Here is a 15,232-nt window from a genome sequence, read left to right as displayed (position 1 = left end):
CTGGCCAGTGCAGCATGTGACCCAGCCTCTATATAAGCTTGGGTCACGTAGCGCTGCATGTCACTCTGCTGTTACAAGTGTAGGGAGAGGTAGCAGCTGCGACGTTAGGGCGAGATTAGGCAGTGATTAACTCCTCCAAAACACTTAAGACAGTGATTGATCTACAGCTGTGGATCATTGAACTGCTGCTATTCAATTGCTCACTGTTTTTAGGCTGCCCAGAGCGTTTTTCAGTCACTTTTTTCTGGGGTGATCGGCGGCCATTTTGTGGCTTGTGGTGCGCCAGCACAAGCTGCCACCAAGTCCATTTAACCATCAATAGTGTGGTTATTTTTTGCTATATCCTACATCAGGGGCAAGCTGCCACCAAGTCCATTTAACCATCAATAGTGTGGTTATTTTTGGGCTATATCCTACATCAGGGGCAAGCTGCCACAAGTCCATTTAACCATCTATAGTGTGGTTATTTAAATCTATCCCTAAAAGGGTATATTAGATTCAAGGTGCTGATAGGGTCATTCTCAATAACTTCACACACACGCTACTGTGCAGATCCAAGTCTAATTCTGTCCGTAAACGTATACCTGTCACCCAGCGCCTAAATAATAGGCCTCAAATTTATATACAGCTAAATCTCTGGCTTTTGCTGTAGCTGGTGAAGTTATATTGTGTCCGTCAAAGCACAGTTTTTGTTCTGGTTTGAAATACAATTCCCAACCTAGCAATTTCCTATATTAGTGGTTTCTGCTGTATCAGGCCTACTTTAAATCTATCCCTAAAAGGGTATATTAGATTCAAGGTGCTGATAGGGTCATTCTCAATAACTTCACACACACGCTACTGTGCATATCCAAGTCTAATTCTGTCCATAAACGTATACCTGTCACCCAGCGCCTAAATAATAGGCCTCAAATTTATATTCAGCTAAATCTCTGGCTATTGCTGTAGCTGGTTAAGTTATATTGTGTCCGTCAAAGCACAGTTTTTGTTCTGGTTTGAAATACAATTCCCAACCTAGCAATTTCCTAAATTTGTGGTTTCTGCTGTATCAGGCCTACTTTAAATCTATCCCTAAAAGGGTATATTAGATTCAAGGTGCTGATAGGGTCATTCTCAATAACTTCACACACACGCTACTGTGCATATCCAAGTCTAATTCTGTCCTTAAACGTATACCTGTCACCCAGCGCCTAAATAATAGGCCTCAAATTTATATTCGGCTAAATCTCTGGCTATTGCTGTAGCTGGTTAAGTTATATTGTGTCCGTCAAAGCACAGTTTTTGTTCTGGTTTGAAATACAATTCCCAACCTAGCAATTTCCTAAATTTGTGGTTTCTGCTGTATCAGGCCTACTTTAAATCTATCCCTAAAAGGGTATATTAGATTCAAGGTGCTGATAGGGTCATTCTCAAGAACTTCACACACACGCTACTGTGCATATCCAAGTCTAATTCTGTCTGTAAACGTATACCTGTCACCCAGCGCCTAAATAATAGGCCTCAAATTTATATTCAGCTAAATCTGTCATTACTGCTGTGCCTGTATTAGTGTAATACGGTACCTAAATAGATAGCCAGATAGTGTTAGGGGTCTGTAAAAAAAAGGCATATACACTACATATAAAACAAGACAAAAACACAGAAATATAGTGGCAATACTGGAGGAGCTGCTCAGCCCCTAACACTGTAGCGTGTTTTTCATTGGGGGAGCAGCCCCACCGCATGTGGACCGCAGCAAACGACTATCCCCAGCAAAAAATGCATACGGTGGAGGATGTCGGCGCGGTCCACATGCACCAGAAGGGCATCCGACACAAAACGGAGCATTGTGCGGATGAAAATACAATCATATAACAAAAAAAATTCACCAAACGGATATACCACTGACTATACTGGCTAGTCATAAATGCAGATATTAAAAGCTGAGACTTTCGCCAATATATTCCTGTCAGGAAAATATCGGAGACCTTCATGCACGTCACGGTCACTCAGCATGGCAAAGGGTCCTACCACTACGCTAACTATGGTGTTAACACGGTCTGAAGGTGATGTAATCCAGCTCACAGCCAGGCTTCCACACAACCGCCTAGCAGGACAGACAGTGCAATGTGAACAAAGCCAGACTGTGAACCACACCCATATCAGACCATGTGATGGAGGTCACCAGGTGCACAAAAGTGTTTGAATGCCAGGTAAAGGCATATACACTACATATAAAACAAGACAAAAACACAGAAATATAGTGGCAATACTGGAGGAGCTGCTCAGCCCCTAACACTGTAGCGTGTTTTTCATTGGGGCATCCTACACAAAACGTTGCTGCGGTCCACATGCGGTGGGGCTGCTCCCCCAATGAAAAACACGCTACAGTGTTAGGGGCTGAGCAGCTCCTCCAGTATTGCCACTATATTTCTGTGTTTTTGTCTTGTTTTATATGTAGTGTATATGCCTTTACCTGGCATTCAAACACTTTTGGGCACCTGGTGACCTCCATCACATGGTCTGATATGGGTGTGGTTCACAGTCTGGCTTTGTTCACATTGCACTGGCTGTCCTGCTAGGCGGTTGTGTGGAAGCCTGGCTGTGAGCTGGATTACATCACCTTCAGACCGTGTTCACACCATAGTTAGCGTAGTGGTAGGACCCTTTGCCATGCTGAGTGACCGTGACGTGGTGCATGAAGGTCTCCGATATTTTCCTGACAGGAATATATTGGCGAAAGTCTCAGCTTTTAATATCTGCATTTATGACTAGCCAGTATAGTCAGTGGTATATCCGTTTGGTGAATTTTTTTTGTTATATGATTGTATTTTCATCCGCACAATGCTCCGTTTTGTGTAGGATGCCCTTGTGGTGCATGTGGACCGCGCCGACATCCTCCACCGTATGCATTTTTTGCTGGGGATAGTCGTTTGCTGCGGTCCACATGCGGTGGGGCTGCTCCCCCAATGAAAAACACGCTACAGTGTTAGGGGCTGAGCAGCTCCTCTAGTATTGCCACTATATTTCTGTGTTTTTGTCTGTAAAAAAAGGCCTGAATTTGAATTCAATACATTGGGCCAAATAATATTTTTCTTATTGTGGTGAACGGTAACAATGAGGAAAACATCTAGTAAGGGACGCGGACATGGTCGTGGTGGTGTTAGTGGACCCTCTGGTGCTGGGAGAGGACGTGGTCATTCTGCAACAGCCACACGTCCTAGTGAACCAACTACCTCGGGTCCCAGTAGCCAGCAGAATTTACAGCGATATTTGGTGGGGCCCAATGCCGTTCTAAGGATGGTAAGGCCTGAGCAGGTACAGGCATTAGTCAATTGGGTGGCCGACAGTGGATCCAGCACGTTCACATTATCTCCCACCCAGTCTTCTGCAGAAAGCGCACAGATGGCGCATGAAAACCAAGCCCATCAGTCTGTCACATCACCCCCATGCATATCAGGGAAACTGTCTGAGCCTCAAGTTATGCAGCAGTCTCTTATGCTGTTTGAAGACTCTGCTGGCAGGGTTTCCCAAGGGCATCCACCTAGCCCTTCCCCAGGGGTGGAAGAGATAGAATGCACTAACGCACAACCACTTATGTTTCCTGATGATGAGGACATGGGAATACCACCTCAGCACGTCTCTGATGATGACGAAACACAGGTGCCAACTGCTGCGTCTTTCTGCAGTGTGCAGACTGAACAGGAGGTCAGGGATCAAGACTGGGTAGAAGACGATGCAGGGGACGATGAGGTCCTAGACCCCACATGGAATGAAGGTCGTGCCACTGACTTTCACAGTTCGGAGGAAGAGGCAGTGGTGAGACCGAGCCAACAGCGTAGCAAAAGAGGGAGCAGTGGGCAAAAGCAGAACACCCGCCGCCAAGAGACTCCGCCTGCTACTGACCGCAGCCATCTGGGACCGAGCACCCCAAAGGCAGCTTCAAGGAGTTCCCTGGCATGGCACTTCTTCAAACAATGTGCTGACGACAAGACCCGAGTGGTTTGCACGCTGTGCCATCAGAGCCTGAAGCGAGGCATTAACGTTCTGAACCTTAGCACAACCTGCATGACCAGGCACCTGCATGCAAAGCATGAACTGCAGTGGAGTAAACACCTTAAAAACAAGGAAGTCACTCAGGCTCCCCCTGCTACCTCTTCTGCTGCTGCCGCCTCGGCCTCTTCTGCTGCTGCCGCCTCGGCCTCTTCCTCCGCCTCTGGAGAAACGTTGGCACCTGCCGCCCAGCAAACATGGGATGTACCACCAACACCACCACCTGCGTCACCAAGCATCTCAACCATGTCACACGGCAGCGTTCAGCTCTCCATCTCACAAACATTTGAGAGAAAGCATAAATTCCCACCTAGCCACCCTCGATCCCTGGCCCTGAATGCCAGCATTTCTAAACTACTGGCCTATGAAATGCTGTCATTTAGGCTGGTGGACACAGACAGCTTCAAACAGCTCATGTCGCTTGCTGTCCCACAGTATGTTGTTCCCAGCCGGCACTACTTCTCCAAGAGAGCCGTGCCTTCCCTGCACAACCAAGTATCCGATAAAATCAAGTGTGCACTGCGCAACGCCATCTGTGGCAAGGTCCACCTAACCACAGATACGTGGACCAGTAAGCACGGCCAGGGACGCTATATCTCCCTAACTGCACACTGGGTAAATGTAGTGGCAGCTGGGCCCCAGGCGGAGAGCTGTTTGGCGCACGTCCTTCCGCCGCCAAGGATCGCAGGGCAACATTCTTTGCCTCCTGTCTCCTCCTCCTACTCAGCTTCCTCCTCCTCTTCTTCCACCTGCTCATCCAGTCAGCCACACACCTTCACCACCAACTTCCGCACAGCCCGGGGTAAACGTCAGCAGGCCATTCTGAAACTCATATGATTGGGGGACAGGCCCCACACCGCACAGGAGTTGTGGGGGGGTATAGAACAACAGACGAGTGGTTGCTGCCGGTGAGCCTCAAGCCCGGCCTGGTGGTGTGCGATAATGGGAGAAATCTCGTTGCAGCTCTGGGACTAGCCGGTTTGACGCACATCCCTTGCCTGGCGCATGTGCTGAATTTGGTGGTGCAGAAGTTCATTCACAACTACCCCGACATGTCAGAGCTGCTGCATAAAGTGCGGGCCGTCTGTTCGCGCTTCCGGCGTTCACATCCTGCCGCTGCTCACCTGTCTGCGCTACAGCGTAACTTCGGCTATCCCGCTCACCGCCTCATATGCGACGTGCCCACCAGGTGGAACTCCACCTTGCACATGCTGGACAGACTGTGCGAGCAGCAGCAGGCCATAGTGGAGTTTCAGCTGCAGCACGCACGGGTCAGTCGCACTGCGGAACAGCACCACTTCACCACCAATAACTGGGCCTCCATGCGAGACCTGTGTGCCCTGTTGCGCTGTTTCGAGTACTCCACCAACATGGCCAGTGGCGATGACGCCGTTATCAGCGTTACAATACCACTTCTATGTCTCCTTGAGAAAACACTTAGGGCGATGATGGAAGAGGAGGTGGCCCAGGAGGAGGAGGAGGAGGAGGAAGAGGGGTAATTTTTAGCACTTTCAGGTCAGTCTCTTTGAAGTGACTCAGAGGGATGTTTTTTGCAACAGCAGAGGCCAGGTACAAATGTGGCCAGACAGGGCCCACTACTGGAGTTCGAGGAGGACGAGGATGAGGAGGAGGTGGAGGAGGAGGAGGGTGAAGCATGTTCACAGCGGGGTAGCACCCAACGCAGCTCGGGCCCATCACTGGTGCGTGGCTGGGGGGAAACGCAGGACGATGACAATACGCCTCCCACAGAGGACAGCTTGACCTTACCTCTGGGCAGCCTGGCACACATAAGCGACTACATGCTGCAGTGCCTGCGCAACGACAGCAGAGTTGCCCACATTTTAACGTGTGCGGACTACTGGGTTGCCACCCTGCTGGATCCCCGGTACAAAGACAATGTGCCCACCTTACTTCCTACACTGGAGCGTGATAGGAGGATGCGCGAGTACAAGCGCACGTTGGTAGACGCGCTACTGAGAGCATTCCCAAATGTCACAGGGGAACAAGTGGAAGCCCAAGGCGAAGGCAGAGGAGGAGCAAGAGGTCGCCAACGCAGCTGTGTCACGGCCAGCTCCTCTGAGGGCAGGGTTAGCATGGCACAGATGTGGAAAAGTTTTGTCACCACGCCACAGCTAACTGCACCACCACCTGATACGGAACGTTTTAGCAGGAGGCAACATTTCACTAACATGGTGGAACAGTACCTGTGCACACCCCTCCACGTACTGACTGATGGTTCGGCCCCATTCAACTTCTGGGTCTCCAAATTGTCCACGTGGCCAGAGCTAGCCTTTTATGCCTTGGAGGTGCTGGTCTGCCCGGCGGCCAGCGTTTTGTCTGAACGTGTATTCAGCATGGCAGGGGGCGTCATTACAGACAAACGCAGCCGCCTGTCTACAGCCAATGTGGACAAGCTGACGTTCATAAAAATGAACCAGGCATGGATCCCACAGGACCTGTCCATCCCCTGTGCAGATTAGACATTAACTACCTCCCCTAACCATATATTATTGTACTCCAGGGCACTTCCTCATTCAATCCTATTTTTATTTTAATTTTACCATTATATTGCGGGGCAACCCAAAGTTGAATGAACCTCTCCTCTGTCTGGGTGTCGGGGCCTAAAAATATCTGACAGTGGCCTGTTCCAGTGGTTGGTGACATGAAGCCTGATTCTCTGCTGAGTCGCTGACATGAAGCCAGATTCTATGTTATGGGACCTCTCTCCTCTGTCTGGGTGCCGGGGCCTAAATTATATGACAATGGACTGTTCCAATGTTGAATGACGTGAAGCATGATTCTCTGCTATGACATGAAGACTGATTCTCTGCTGACATGAAGCCTGAATCTCTGTTATGGGACCTCTCTCCTCTGCCTGGGTGCCGGGGCCTAAATATCTGACAATGGACTGTTCCAGTGGTGGGTGACGTGAAGCCTGATTCTCTGCTATGACATGAAGACTGATTCTCTGCTGACATGAAGCCAGATTCTCTGCTATGGGACCTCTCTCCTCTGCCTGGGTGCCTGGGCCTAAATATCTGACAATGGACTGTTCCAGTGGTGGGTGACGTGAAGCATGATTCTCTGCTATGACATGAAGACTGATTCTCTGCTGACATGAAGCCAGACTCTCTGCTATGGGACCTCTCTCCTCTGCCTGGGTGCCTGGGCCTAAATATCTGACAATGGACTGTTCCAGTGGTGGGTGACATGAAGCCTGATTCTCTGCTATGACATGAAGACTGATTCTCTGCTGACATGAAGCCAGATTCTCTGCTATGGGACCTCTCTCCTCTACCTGGGTGCCGGGGCCTAAATATCTGACAATGGACTGTTCCAGTGGTGGGTGACGTGAAGCCTGATTCTCTGCTATGACATGAAGACTGATTCTCTGCTGACATGAAGCCAGATTCTCTGCTATGGGACCTCTCTCCTCTGCCTGGGTGCCTGGGCATAAATATCTGACAATGGACTGTTCCAGTGGTGGGTGACGTGAAGCCTGATTCTCTGCTATGACATGAAGACTGATTCTCTGCTGACATGAAGCCAGATTCTCTGCTATGGGACCTCTCTCCTCTGCCTGGGTGCCTGGGCCTAAATATCTGACAATGGACTGTTCCAGTGGTGGGTGACGTGAAGTCTGATTCTCTGCTATGACATGAAGACTGATTCTCTGCTGACATGAAGCCAGATTCTCTGCTATGGGACCTCTCTCCTCTGCCTGGGTGCCTGGGCCTAAATATCTGACAATGGACTGTTCCAGTGGTGGGTGACGTGAAGCATGATTCTCTGCTATGACATGAAGACTGATTCTCTGCTGACATGAAGCCTGAATCTCTGTTATGGGACCTCTCTCCTCTGCCTGGGTGCCGGGGCCTAAATATCTGACAATGGACTGTTCCAGTGGTTGGTGATGTGAAGCCTGATTCTCTGCTATGACATGAAGACTGATTCTCTGCTGACATGAAGCCAGATTCTCTGCTATGGGACCTCTCTCCTCTGCCTGGGTGCCTGGGCCTAAATATCTGACAATGGACTGTTCCAGTGGTGGGTGACGTGAAGCATAATTCTCTGCTATGACATGAAGACTGATTCTCTGCTGACATGAAGCCAGATTCTCTGCTATGGGACCTCTCTCCTCTGCCTGGGTGCCTGGGCCTAAATATCTGACAATGAACTGTTCCAGTGGTGGGTGACGTGAAGCATGATTCTCTGCTATGACATGAAGATTGATTCTCTGCTGACATGAAGCCAGATTCTCTGCTATGGGACCTCTCTCCTCTGCCTGGGTGCCTGGGCCTAAATATCTGACAATGGACTGTTCCAGTGGTGGGTGACGTGAAGCACGATTCTCTGCTATAACATGAAGACTGATTCTCTGCTGATATGAAGCCAGATTCTCTGCTATGGGACCTCTCGCCACTGCCTGTGTGCCTGGGCCTAAATATCTGACAATGGACTGTTCCAGTGGTGGGTGACATGAAGCCTGATTCTCTGCTATGACATGAAGACTGATTCTCTGCTGACATGAAGCCAGATTCTCTGCTATGGGACCTCTCTCCTCTGCCTGGGTGCCTGGGCCTAAATATCTGACAATGGACTGTTCCAGTGGTGGGTGACGTGAAGCATGATTCTCTGCTATGACATGAAGACTGATTCTCTGCTGACATGAAGCCAGATTCTATGTAATGGGACCTCTCTCCTCTGCCTGGGTGCCGGGGCCTAAATATTTGACAATGGACTGTTCCAGTGGTGGGTGACGTGAAGCCTGATTCTCTGCTATGACATGAAGACTGATTCTCTGCTGACATGAAGCCAGATTCTCTGCTATGGGACCTCTCTCCTCTGCCTGGGTGCCTGGGCCTAAATATCTGACAATGGACTGTTCCAGTGGTGGGTGACGTGAAGCCTGATTCTCTGCTATGACATGAAGACTGATTCTCTGCTGACATGAAGACTGATTCTCTGCTATGGGACCTCTCTCCTCTGCCTGGGTGCCTGGGCCTAAATATCTGACAATGGACTGTTCCAGTGGTGGGTGACGTGAAGCATGATTCTCTGCTATGACATGAAGACTGATTCTCTGCTGACATGAAGCCAGATTCTCTGCTATGGGACCTCTCTCCTCTGCCTGGGTGCCTGGGACTAAATATCTGACAATGGACTGTTCCAGTGGTGGGTGACGTGAAGCATGATTCTCTGCTATGACATGAAGACTGATTCTCTGCTGACATTAAGCCAGATTCTCTGCTATGGGACCTCTCTCCTCTGACTGGGTGCCTGGGCCTAAATATCTGACAATGGACTGTTCCAGTGGTGGGTGACGTGAAGCATGATTCTCTGCTATGACATGAAGACTGATTCTCTGCTGACATGAAGCCTGATTCTATGTAATGGGACCTCTCTCCTCTGCCTGGGTGCCTGGGCCTAAATATCTGACAATGGACTGTTCCAGTGGTGGGTGACGTGAAGCCTGATTCTCTGCTATGACATGAAGACTGGTTCTCTGCTGACATGAAGACTGATTCTCTGCTATGGGACCTCTCTCCTCTGCCTGGGTGCCTGGGCCTAAATATCTGACAATGGACTGTTCCAGTGGTGGGTGACGTGAAGCATGATTCTCTGCTATGACATGAAGACTGATTCTCTGCTGACATGAAGCCAGATTCTCTGCTATGGGACCTCTCTCCTCTGCCTGGGTGCCTGGGACTAAATATCTGACAATGGACTGTTCCAGTGGTGGGTGACGTGAAGCATGATTCTCTGCTATGACATGAAGACTGATTCTCTGCTGACATTAAGCCAGATTCTCTGCTATGGGACCTCTCTCCTCTGCCTGGGTCTAAATATCTGACAATGGACTGTTCCAGTGGTGGGTGACGTGAAGCATGATTCTCTGCTATGACATGAAGACTGATTCTCTGCTGACATGAAGCCAGATTCTATGTAATGGGACCTCTCTCCTCTGCCTGGGTGCCGGGGCCTAAATATCTGACAATGGACTGTTCCAGTGGTGCGTGATGTGAAGCCTGATTCTCTGCTATGACATGAAGACTGATTCTTTGCTGACATGAAGCCAGATTCTCTGCTATGGGACCTCTCTCCTCTGCGTGGGCCTAAATATCTGACAATGGACTGTTCCAGTGGTGGGTGACGTGAAGCCTGATTCTCTGCTATGACATGAAGACTGATTCTCTGCTGACATGAAGCCAGATTCTCTGCTATGGGACCTCTCTCCTCTGCCTGGGTGCCTGGGCCTAAATATCTGACAATGGACTGTTCCAGTGGTGGGTGACGTGAAGCCTGATTCTCTGCTATGACATGAAGACTGATTCTCTGCTGACATGAAGCCAGATTCTCTGCTATGGGACCTCTCTCCTCTGCCTGGGTGCCTGGGCCTAAATATCTGACAATGGACTGTTCCAGTGGTGGGTGACGTGAAGCCTGATTCTCTGCTATGACATGAAGACTGATTCTCTGCTGACATGAAGCCAGATTCTATGTTATGGGACCTCTCTCCTCTGCCTGGGTGCCGGGGCCTAAATATCTGACAATGGACTGTTCCAGTGGTGGGTGACGTGAAGCCTGATTCTCTGCTATGACATGAAGACTGATTCTCTGCTGACATGAAGCCAGATTCTCTACTATGGGACCTCTCTCTTCTGCCTGGGTGCCTGGGCCTAAATATCTGACAATGGACTGTTCCAGTGGTGGGTGACATGAAGCCTGATTCTCTGCTATGACATGAAGACTGATTCTCTGCTGATATGAAGCCAGATTCTCTGCTATGGGACCTCTCTCCTCTGCCTGGGTGCCTGGGCCTAAATATGTGACAATGGACTGTTCCAGTGGTGGGTGACGTAAAGCCTGATTCTCTGCTATGACATGAAGACTGATTCTCTGCTGACATGAAGCCAGATTCTCTACTATGGGACCTCTCTCCTCTGCCTGGGTGCCTGGGCCTAGATATCTGACAATGGACTGTTCCAGTGGTGGGTGACGTGAAGCATGATTCTCTGCTATGACATGAAGACTGATTCTCTGCTGACATGAAGCCAGATTATCTGCTATGGGACCTCTCTCCAATTAATATTGGTTAATTTTTATTTATTTTATTTTTATTTTAATTCATTTCCCTATCCACATTTGTTTGCAGGGGATTTAACTACATTTTGCTACCTTTTGCAGCCCTCTAGTCCTTTCCTGGGCTGTTTTACAGCCTTTTTAGTGCCGAAAAGTGCAGGTCCCCATTGACTTCAATGGGGTTCGGGTTCGGGACGAAGTTCGGGTCGCGTTCGGATCCCGAACCTGAACATTTCCGGGAAGTTTGGCCGAACTTCTCGAACCTGAACATCCAGGTGTTCGCTCAACTCTACTCATAATTAATCAGAACTATTTTTTAGCTAACTTTATTGGGTAAAACAAAATGTTATCCTTATCCATGCCTAAACCATTACCAATATGTCTGTCCTCAATAAACGTATTTCTAGACAATACCTAAACCTATTCTCATTGCCTCTATATTAATGAGATCCTGGAATATCCTGCTCAATTTGACTGGTTTAGAAATTTCAAAATCTTTTAGTTAATTTAAGAAATCCATTGGCGGCTTTTTCTCAAGTTTTTCATCAATAATGACAGGATAATCACATATAAAACCCATCTGGTTCTGAATGTCTATACTTTTGTCCTTTAGACTGGTATCTGCCTTAGAAATTTGATCTTCTTCCCTCTGTAGATCCTTCTCTGAAGTCGGTCTATTGAAATCTGTTCAATGGCAATTGGTGTCTGTGGATTTGCGTGTGTGATTGATTTTATCATATGATAGTGCCTAAACATTGCATGTAATTTTCTGCATTCCTCATAAAGATTATCTTTGCTTCTTTTACATGTATATGATATTTTAGTCTTTTTAGGCCATATTTTGTCTATTGTTAAATCTGCCTTTGTATGTGATGGAGACTGCTTCATATTTTCCCTCATAATGTCCAGAAACTTTGCAGCTTGAAATAATGTTTGTTTCTCTGATGCCAACACTACTATAGAAGGCTCTAAAAATTTGAACTTTCTGACAAACATGCGAATGATATGTGAAGGTTTGGCATTCTCAATAACCCCTTTGTATGTCCGTTCAAACATGGACAGAAATCTAAATGTGGATTCCTTTAGAATTTCATATGTGGGCATGCTGTCACTTCTAGTGTACCAAAACTCTTTTTATCTTTTACATCATTATGAAAAATGCAGTCTTTTTAATCATTATCATCAACCTGTTTCATTGCTAGACTCCTAGAAAAATTAGCAGGAAGCCACAATCTAAATAATCTATTCCTTTGTTCATTTGATAATTCAAATCTGTCTGCGTGGCTCTTAAAAATCTCAGAATTCCTGCACACATGGAGGTTCGCATCATATGTGGAGATTTCTTTGCATATTTTCATTAATTGCTTCTGCAATTTTAATAATAAGCTGGCTTCTTTAATATGCAATGTCTACTGGTGTATAGACTTGTCATTGTCTACTGACACAAAGTCACCTTCAGCAGAGATCTGCAATGTCTTCTCTTGTACTGACCCTTCCTCATCCATAAGGTTATGGTCACCTTCAACAGAGATCATACATACCGTATGTGTTTCATCTCATCTGCTTAGTTCTCAAATGCTCATTATTCTTACTTTCTTCTACTTTATTGCCAATTCCACCCTCAGTAGATGCATCTTTAAAGATTGCAGAATCTGTGGTTGGAACTTAACTAGTACAATTATCTGAAACTAGTCTGTGAAAGATCTTCAGCATATGGAAAATATTCCTTATATATGTCTTTTTTCTGACTAAAATACGCTTACAGTAGTCTATCTTCTTGTGTTCCTTTTCACATTCTGCATATAAATCAAAACATATCTTCTGCAAATCAATCTTTTCACTATGAAAAAACGTAAATTGTAATCTACTCTTATCAGCAATAGAATGTATTATTTCCATACTCGCAACCTCAGTAGATTCAAGGCTGGGCTCCTGTCATCAGCATGTCTTGGTACGTCTGGCACTTGTCCTCCTTCAGAAGATTATTCTTAGATTCTCCGACTTATTAAAGCTTGATAATTCTTTTTGAATTCACTCCTCCCCCTCTTCAAGCTTGAATATATATAGGTATGGTAGCTTGCCAATTGTAATATCTCCCCTGCCTTGCTCGTCAATTGTAATATGTCTCCAAGTGTAAAATATTTATGCATGAAAAATATTTCAACCTGATTTGGTAATCCTCTCCAAATCTAGTGTACGCTTATTTGGAGTAAAGAACACCTGGAGGACTCATTACCAGGATTCAACAAGAGTTTTATAAAAAATTAATAATGCGATTTATTTTCAGTCTTCATAAGAGTTGATTACTTACAGAAATAGTTTAGGTAAAGTCTTAGTCTAATTGTCCATGAGTGAATATGAATGTCCTAAAAGTGTCAATGTTGAAGGTCAGGAATCCTTTTCTCAAGGCTCCATGTGTCTTCATCTTCTCCAGCAATAACAACCCCCAACAGACTTGAGAGTGAATGTAAGAAGACCACCCCTTGTCTGTCCCTGTCAGTAATTTATACCATAGATACAGGTGTGTCTTTACTAATGTATGGATTTGTACATTGTCATATATGGTAGACTTCAAATATAGGTCTCTCTTGACATCTTCATACAGACCTCCCATCACCCTTGTGTATCACTATAAATGGTGTCACTGTGTAATGTAATACATACTTTATATTAAATACCAATTAATATTATTTAACACTGACTCAGTCTGCTATGTTTTCTTCTGGCACCAGGTGACTGCTGAGAGCAACTGGTCAACGACATTGTCAGGTGTCAGACCCCCACACATCTAATATCAATGACCTATCCCGAGAATATCCATAATAATATACATTACCATATTTTCCAGTTGTTTCTGCTAGGGACAGAGCAGAATCCCACAATTCTTTTTGCTCTTTATCAGATACATTATTTCAGCAAAAAGCCTAGAAAATCTGATCTGAGTGGTATCACATAACATATCCAATTAATAATGAATGTAAGTGAAGATATATATTAATTTATAAGGAGGTAAAGATATAGTGGGCACTCAATATCTGGCACTACATATTGGGTACAACATATTTATTAGTTTAAAAATCAATCAGTAAAACACCATATTATATACGAGACAATCAAATCACAATGTGAATATCAATCAATAAAACACCATATTATATACGAGACAATCAAATCACAATATAATCCCTAAAAATTAATAGACGATCTCTAAAAGTTGATAAAGGATAATATAGACAGTCCTTGAAAATTGACAAAGGAATTGGTTATTAGTGAGTTAGAATGTCATAAAATTATTCTATAAAATTTCTCAGAAATTTTGCGTTGCTTTATAAGGTGCGCTTAATAAGGTGCACTTAATAATATCCTGCTGTTGTACTTCAATGTTTTTAGGAAGAAGTCACTTAAAGGTCTCGGTTGTATAGCACCTATTCATTTAAACATCGTTCCTATTACTGCTGGGTATTGTTTGGGTGTTAGTTCTTGTTAGGGGTTGTTATATGCAGTTTAGTTGTATAATACTCACTGCTTGTTGTTCAACTCTTTATATATCTGGCCGTGGTGGCGTCCCACCACAGGTCAGTGCACTCACCCCTCTTCTTACACCCAGTGGTTTATGTCCACCTGCAGTATCCTTCAGAGCTGTTACTGCGGTGATCGGGGACCTCCTTCCGGTTTCAGTTCGGCGTCCCACTTGTTCACAGCGTCCCACGTGATCGGAGCGTCCCACGTGACCTGGAATTTGTTCAATTCACTTAGTTAAAGCTCCTTAAGTCTTCCGGAGGCGGTACCAACCGATTTTAGCAATGCTGTTTATTAGTTTTACGCGACGGTCTGCGGATTGTTTCAATAATATTGCTATAAGACGTCTTCTTGATATAAGGATCTCATCCACTCCTGCTATATATTAATTTATGTAGGTGCTAGGCAATTAATAGAGTAGGTATAAAGTAGCACCTCTGGATGACTGACACTAATGTATCAAGAATTGCACAAATAAACGTGTAATAAGCTTCCAGTGCTGTCGACCTATGGAACAATAGACCTAGGCTGTCATAAAACAGATTTCTATCTGCTGATTTTTTGGACAGGAATGCTGTAGAAGAGAAGGGAAATATTC

The sequence above is a fragment of the Bufo bufo genome, chromosome 3, assembly GCF_905171765.1.
Source record: "Bufo bufo chromosome 3, aBufBuf1.1, whole genome shotgun sequence".
NCBI lineage: Eukaryota > Metazoa > Chordata > Amphibia > Anura > Bufonidae > Bufo > Bufo bufo.
This window is presented reverse-complemented; position numbering follows the sequence as displayed.